Genomic DNA, 8,560 nt, shown 5'->3' with positions numbered 1-8,560 from the left:
CTGCATGCAATGTCATGGCCTGCTTGTAGTGACGGATATGATCAGTGGGGTCTGATTTTCCATCGTAGAGAGTGAATGACGGAGCTTTGAACTTCTTGGGCAGGGTCGCCCTTACAATCCGTCGGACAAAAGGATCGTGCTGGTCCTCTTCGTCTGAACTGCTCCTCTTGCGCTTGTTCCTTGTATGTAGACTCTTTTCAGAGGAGTGGAAAGTTTTGGATCGTCCCTTCTTGTTGAGCTCCGTGGTTAATGAGTTGGAGTCGCTATTGGTATCCTTTGGTCGGGCTCGAGGTCGTTGTCCACTGGCCCTTGGAGGTCGTTCGGGATCTTGGCGCATGGCTTCTCTCGATTTTGCGACTTCGAGGGCCAAATCTTGACGGAGACGTTCATTTTCAGCGATCATGTTCTCCAGCCTTTGTTCATTCTACTTTGCTTGTTCGATGATCGCCTGCATTGTCTCTTGTGCTGAGGTCGTTGGTGAGCCGAAGTTCAAGGCGCGTCTTGCAACGATGGTTTCTTTTCTGAGCATATTTGTTGGAGTGAGGTCATCTCCCTGTGCGGTCTCGTCAATGGCTACCGGAGGATCTTCAGTCACGCCTGCCATGGATGTATTTGAGTATTCCCACAGACGGCGCCAATTGTGGAGAAGTAGTTCGGAAATACTCTTCGGATCCTGGAAGACGCTAGTGATCCTCAGCTAGTCACCTAAAAAGATACAAACACTCTGGTCGGGGGTGCCGGAATTAGCACTCCGACGGACAAGTTAGTTCAGATACTCAGGGTAGCTTCTTTACTAAGTTTTTTCAAGTGATTTTTACATACCTTTCTATAACCGTTGTTCCTGTATTTATACCTGTTCTTTTTGATCCTCAGGGCCAGGGCCTACTTTTTAATCATTCTCCTTTCATCTATTCGGCACTAAGGACTTATACTTATTCAGCACATATATTATATTCGGCTCCCCACTCTCGTAGGATATAGCCGATTAATATCAGTCTTCCAATGGTACGCACCATCTGATTTTTCTCATGTATTCGGCCCCCACAATATTCATAGTGTTTAAGGGGTTGTTTGGGGTGTCCTAAATAGTGTACTTTTTGACTTTTTGGACTAAAAAATTGAGGAAAAAAATATGGTTGTTTGGGATAACTTTTTGACTTTTTACGAAAAAATGTGTATTAAAAAATTGTATAAATTAGTGTATAGGAGAAAATTGTGATGGAATAGGCTGTACAGTGAGGGACAGCGTGTGCAGAGTTGGGCAGAAATGGTTCCCTATTTTTCGGGCAGTGAATTGAAGGTGTTGTTCGACCTGTGAGGGCCTACCATGGGTCCCGTTTTGCTAATCAAAACCGTTGGTGTGTAGAATGCGTTGAATACTATATACTTGTAAAAAAATCACGTTATTCAGATATCGATAGCTATCTGATCGGATTGGTTTTTTTTTTTTTAACCGTTAACTATAACACCATCCATTTTAAAAATTTTAATTGATTTGATTATATAGTTACCGATATTCGATCAACGTGATTTTTTCTAGGTATATAGTACTCAACGAGTTCTACACACTGAATGGTCTAGATTATTAAAACGGGACTCGTGATGGCTTCCACAGGCTGAATAGCATAGTGTTATTTGTGCACCTAAATCAGTGCAATTTTTCCAAAAACTCAGCTGCGCCTGTGGGACGTCGGAGCTGTTTGAAAATTAATTTTGTGTAAAAAAAAAATTTAATATTTTATTTGGTGAATAGTGATAACTTTTTAACTTTTTGACTTTTTGAATTATTTTAAGTATCCCAAACCAGGCCTTAGTTTCTAGTATAAAGATCCTATAATCTTACATGTAGTATCAGAGCAAGTTTATATTAGAATCAAAATCATAATAGATTATTTCAATAATTTCTTTTAATAATGATAAGAAATAAAAATATTTTCTTTTACTAAAATGATGTGCCTTGTGATAGGTGACCTACATGTACATACTGCTCATTGTTGAAATTGCTTCGGAATCGTTAAAAAAAGAAAAAAAAAATCCTGTGAGGATTGATTAGAAATTGTCCCAAGAATATTGCTTCAGAATACATCCAGTTCATTGTTGAGATTTGTTCCTTTGAATATTGATTTGAAGCATATTTGATAACATACTGGTGCAAAGACTATAATATATTAAAATAATAAATAGTGATATTTTCAATAGGAGAATATTTATTTGAAAACTGTCTTAGCTAGAGAACTCTTAAATCAATATGGGTAATATTGTCAAAGTGGTTAACTTATTAAGATTTATAAGTTTTTAATAAAGATTCTGGGAAGCTCTTTTGAAATTATTTTACTCAATTGCCTTCGCAAAGGGAGTTAATCGTGTGAACTAATTTTAGAGGTAGTGTGAGTCAATAATAAGGTGTGGAGAAGTGGTTTGAAAATACTCTCTGATCTAGGTAGACACTCTTTGATCCTCCGAAAGTTACCTGAAATGAAATGAACACTTCTGTCGGGGGTGCCGAAATTAGCACTCTGACGGACAAATTAGTATCCTCTCAAGCTTACTTCTATTTCAAGTTATCTGATTATTTCTTCACGTACCTTTCTTCTGGCTGATGTTGCTCCTTTTACAATACTCTTCTGGGCCCACCTTCTGATTTGTGGAAACCCTTCCCTCATAGTTAGGCCCTCATTTATGCTGTATGATCTGCAATATACTCGGATATAAAGGTAGGCTTACTCAGCCGAGGTGGGCTACAGTTAGTCAGCTGGTTGGAGCCGACTTACAGTTCACACCAAATTGTAATTTTTTTATATTTTGCCACCACAATTGCCCCTCAAACATCCGAGTATAGATTACGATGATCGGCATGTTTGGTCGATTTTGACGGCATGTTTGGTCAATTTTGACTTTCAAGCCAGACAAATTCTTGAAACTCGAAAATATGGCAGTTGCACTCCTTTTGGTACTGATTCATCAGAACAAACGCCATATCGCAATCATTTCAGTTTCTCGCCCCTTCGCTTTTGACAATCATTTAATGTTCAATTTGAAAACTGTCATTCCGTATATTTCTAGCTCAAGAAACTTACGACTCCTTCTAGCATCCTTCTTGTCGACTTTCTTTGCGACCTCTGTGATTCTGCTTTCTACTATTCATCTTCTCCTCCAACCTGTGAGTTCCCCTCTCTCTTCTCTTTCAGTTCTCGTTCCAGTCCCTTGTTTGTTTTGTTTTTATTTAGTGTACATTTGGTTCATATTTCATCTTCAATCGCAAGACATTTAAAAGCCCTCCTCTCAAAGGATCGAGTCTCAACCTTCCGTCGTCATTTTTCGATTCCAAACGACGTACCCCTGTCTCTTGTTGTAGACAGTGTGTTGGACATGGAACGAACTGATACAAACACCATTATTTTTCCCATTTTGTCCATCACTGAGGGTGGAGTCTGATTTCCTTTTCATCCCTTTCCTAGGTAGGTCTTGCGTTACTGGAGTCTTATTCATTCCCAACCCAACGTGAATTTCTACCGCATAATCATGGGAATAGTAGAGTTGAATATGTGGTTAGGACTTAACCTAGGAATCCCAGCAATTCAACATTGTTATGTCATGGTGAAGTCATCTGCTCAGCAGGGCCGTTATTTCCTAAGAGCTAAAGACATTGATCATCACTTGGTGACCATGCTCGCCAGCTCAGAAAAGAGGGTTGATGACGTCATGGTTGCCGTCAAAGGCAACTAGGAATTCGGCGAAAAAGAGGATCGCCAAGACCCAGTGTCGAGGTAAAAAGGGAAGCCAGGTGGCCGACTAGATTGTTATAATATTATTTTTGTAAACTGTGAATTTGGCGTAATTCTTTTTTTGATTTATAGTTATCATACATGTAACGATTTAAAAAGGGCGTTGACATCAGCAGACGAAGCCATCCTTGCGCAAGTGAAGACTGCTTTTAATTATAAAGGCCGCGCTAACTTTCAAGGGCAAGGGCAAGGGCGCGCGGCCCATGTTCTGCTGAGATACAACCCCGCTTGCGCCACTTTCTTGACTATTGACCATATCCCAGTGTCGAGAGGCGAACAACATCTGATCGCACTTATATTCCCTAGTTTCAAAAGACTAAGGGATATTGGTGTCGATGGTTCTGACACCGGCGAACCTATCATCGAAGACACACAGTCTGATGATCGTGCAGAGCCAGAGTTTAATTCAAAAATTGAATTGGCTTTGGAGCGCATCAGCTCGGACGATCAAGCCGACTAACCATCTACCTCTGGCCGAGTATACCTCTCAGCTCTAGAAGAGGACATTTTCATTGGTCTAGAGAATCTCCCCGGGGCAGAATCCAAAGCCGAAGAGATGAGCGGAGAATCCCTTGCTCAATTCACTAGGAGGCGCAATGCCAAGAAGATGACGGCAAAGAGACAGGTCAGCGACTCTAGGATGAGCCAGGTTACTCCAACACAGCAAATTCCCAGAGAGAAAACAACCCCCGAAATGACAGTGGCTGAATATGTTTCATAAGAGCCTCAGCAAATCGTGGAAGTCGATCATTCAGGTCAGAAACAGTAAGCTGAGATTGTCCCTGATACAATCGAAGTGCCGGCAGATAAACAACAAAGAATTGAGATGCCGCCTTCCGCTGAAGAGGTATCTGAGCCATTTGTTATCCACCCATGGATGAAAAATGCGCTGGTTCTATCCAATGGATTGGCCATCAGAGATCTTATCATGGCCTTGAGTGTGTCTTCGGCTATCTCTCGGCTAGCTGATAGGACCGCCTTCCATGCTGAACCAGATGTAGTCTCTATTGCCCTGGCAGTATAATTAGCCATATCGATATGTTTCGAACCCTTGGATTGTATAAATTGTTTTTAGTGCTGACTAATAAAACCTGGTTTATTGTTTTCGTCAGGCGATAGGGAGAATTGTAGAGATCGGTCGTCGTCACTACAATGCCGTAGAGAGCCTCGACGTCCTTGAGGGCTAGGTCGAAGCTAAAAAGGGAAAGGCCATGGCTGCATTTGCCGATTTGTCTGTGGCAATAGCTAAGGTCGAGTCTGAAACCGATAAGGTGGAGGAAGAAAGGAGGAGGGCCGTTGCTGCGCAAGAACAAGCTCAACACACCGATCAATTATGTAGGGATGCTGAAAAGCGAGCGAACTTACTGGACGACTCCCTTAAATCGACACAAGAATAAATCTCTCGGCTCAAGGCCGATCTCGAAGCTGAAAAGAAAGCGAGGGAGCTCACTGAGGCGGACATGGCCAAAGCTTTTGATGCCAGCCATCTAAAGGCCAAGGAGATGTACGCTGATGAAGTCTTGAAGTTCAAAAATTGAAGCTTCAAGCACAGATGGCTAAAAGCTTTGGCAGCCGCTAAAGTGACTCTCGATGAGCCGATTCCTTATGAACCGCTGGAATCGGATCCAGAGGAGTTAGACTTTTGATCAGCAATTTTGTAATGAATGTTCATTCATTATTGATTTTTGTTAGCTCTATTTTGCAAGCTTTTCTTAGCTTTTTGCTTGCACTGTTTTTTAAATGTAGGTCATTTTCATGTATAAAGTGGTTGTATTCAATATAGTTTGTTAATGAAAATGACCGTTTTGTTTAATGAATGATTGGTTGTATTCGATACAGTTTGTTAATGAAAATGTCTATTTTGTTAATGAATGAGAATCATTAAGTGTTGATAAAAAAATGTTCGTTTTGTTAATGAATGTTAATCACTAATTATTGGAAAACAGGAATGTCCAATATCAATTGAAATCATAAACTTTACATCATAATTCAGCAAAATGCTTGAATATAATCCGAATATATTCATAAATCTGCCCTTGCCCCAACTGATCGCTGATCATGATCGCCGAATTATACAGACTAAACGTTCATGGGATCAAATGAGACATTATTCTTACTCTGCACAGTGCTTGAAGATAAGCCGAATAAATTCATAAATCTGTCCTTGCCCCTGCTGATTGCTGAGCATGACCGTCGAATTATGCGGACTAAACGTTGATGGGATTAGATGGGACATTATTCTTACTCGGCACAATGCTTGAAGCGGTCGCTTTGTAAATGCTTCATCCATAATTAATAAACAGTGGGAGGCCAGGCGCGTGTGGGGCATGTGTCGACATTAAATATGTTTTGCTCAAATGTAACACAGTGCGAGAGGGAAAAAACATTGCATTGTACGGATCGGATTCATATGCCAAGAAAGGTATTCTTTAATAGCAGAGGGGAGGGCAGGATGCTAGCTGAACTAGATTTAGAAATGAACTGAGGAGCTAGTGGCGAACCCACTCGAACGGGTAATAGGACGTCAAAGGAGCATGAGAGGCATCGCTCCCTCCGTGGACGAAATAGGTCTCCTAGGGAAAAATAGCAACAAGGGAGCTCCAGGACTAGGAGTGCTCATGCCCTTCCATGAAACGAAATCAGTAGGTCACCTCACCCATTGAGTTTTTCAATTTTTGTTGGGAATAACCTGATGACCGAAGCGGACTCGATTATCCATGATCCAAATGTGGCAGTAGAGTTCACTCGACAAATTTTTTCGTCCGAAGTCCAACAATCAATGGCTGGTCGGCCTGATTACGAAATTTTTCGAGATAGCGTCCATGGAGTAGTTAAAGGACTTTACACTATCTATGAGATTGGAATGCGCCTTCATGCCGCGCAAAAAAAGATCGAACAGAAAGACGGTCGCATTTGGGATTCGGAGCGTCGCGCACAGAAGGCAGAGAGTGAGGTGAAAAAGGCCAAGGCAGCCGAGTCTTAATCGGCGGGTCAGACGAACTCGGTTGTGATGGAAAAAGTAAATCAGCACTTGCTTGATCATGCTATAGTCGACTGAGATAGGGCAAACATGTTCACACAAGAAACGATAAGAACGTGGGCCTATAATGAAGGCTTTTTTTATGGTAGAAAGATCGGCATCCAAAAGACTAGGGAAAAGTTGGCAGATGATGTCTGCCAATGCGAGAATCATGGTTTCAAGCACAGATGGACCAAGGCTCTGTAAACTGTGGGCGTCGATTCGGCGTCACCACTATTTCATAATTACAAGTTTCCCTTCGAAGCTTACAATGCCAAAAAAATCGACGACGAAGAGGGTGCCGAGCCGAAGAAGACTTAGATGAAAGTCGTTTATATGTATATATATATATATATTTTTTTAAAGCTGTTGAAAGCCATGTATTTGTACCTTTTTGATGAAATAAATAGATATTTATCATATTTGTTTCTTTAATGTTTGTATTTACTTGTGTGATGATTGCATATTTGTTGGCCCACGCTGCTATATTGCCAAATATAAAGGGCGCTCCGAATTCGGAGGATTACTCGGCCGTTCGTGGTCATGCACGAAGGACGCTCTGAATTCGGAAGCTTTTTGCATTGGCCAATCATGATGTCCACGAAGGGCGCTCCAAATTTAGAGGATTATTTGGCCTCGAACGTGAGCATGCGCAAAGGGCACTCCGAATTCGGAGGCTTATTCGGCCTAATCATGAACATGCACAAAAGGTGCTCCGAATTCGGAGACTTGTATTGGCCAATTGTGATATCCACGAAGGGCGGTCCAAATTCAAAGGATTATTCGGCCCAAACGTGAACGTGACGAAGGGCGCTCTGAATTTGAAGGCTTATTCGGCCCAAACGTGAAAATGCTTGATGGGCGCTCCGAATTCGGAGACTTGTATTGGCCAATCACAATATCCACGAAGGGCACTCTAAATTCAGAGGCTTATTCGACCCAAACGTGAACATGCATGAAGGGTGCTCCGAATTCGAAGGCTTATTCGGCCCAGACGTGAACATGCACGAAGGGCCCTCCGAATTCGGAGACTTGTATTAGCTAATTGTGATATCCACGAAGGGCACTCCGAATTCGAAGGCTTTTTTCATTATTCAACCAATATTAACGAGACAATGCTAAAAAAGGAAACTACGTTACAAAATTCGTAGATGTTTACACGCATAAAAAAAATTAGAAACTAGCACGTGTACAAGTTGGTTCAATGATAAAATTTACGCAAATGTGTGAAATTCCAGGGGCATGGCAAACTTTTGCCAGCTATGTCTGAAAGCCGATACGCCCTTGTTCTGGCAATCGAATCAATCTGATAAGGACCATCCCAGTTGGGGCCTAATTTATCGTCTGTCGGATTCTTAGTAATAGGAAGCACTTTCTTGAGGCCCAGTTCCCCAGGTGTATAACGACGCAACTATACACGCTGGTTATATGATTTGGCGAGCTACTACTGATACCGCGCCATGGACGTAAGAGCACGATCTCAGTGTTCCTCAATCAAAGTCAGATCCAAGGCCAACATCGTGTCATTACGGCCTATGTGAAAAACCCTAGACTTTAGTGTGGGTAGGCCGATTTCAAAAGGGATAATAGCCTGTGTCCCAAAGCACAAATCAAGCAGCGTTTCTCCAGCAGATCTCCTTGGAGTGGTGCGATGAGCCCATAACACACTGGGCAATTCTTCAACGTGCTTGCCTTTAGCCTTTTCCAATCATTTCTTGATGCCACTCAGGATCATTTTATTAGAGGCCTTAACCTG

The sequence above is a fragment of the Camellia sinensis genome, chromosome 6 (genome assembly GCF_055761805.1).
Source record: "Camellia sinensis isolate YWXY chromosome 6, ASM5576180v1, whole genome shotgun sequence".
In the NCBI taxonomy this organism is placed as follows: Eukaryota; Viridiplantae; Streptophyta; class Magnoliopsida; order Ericales; family Theaceae; genus Camellia; species Camellia sinensis.
The sequence above is the reverse complement of the archived record's forward strand: the minus strand, read 5'-3'. Positions refer to the sequence as shown.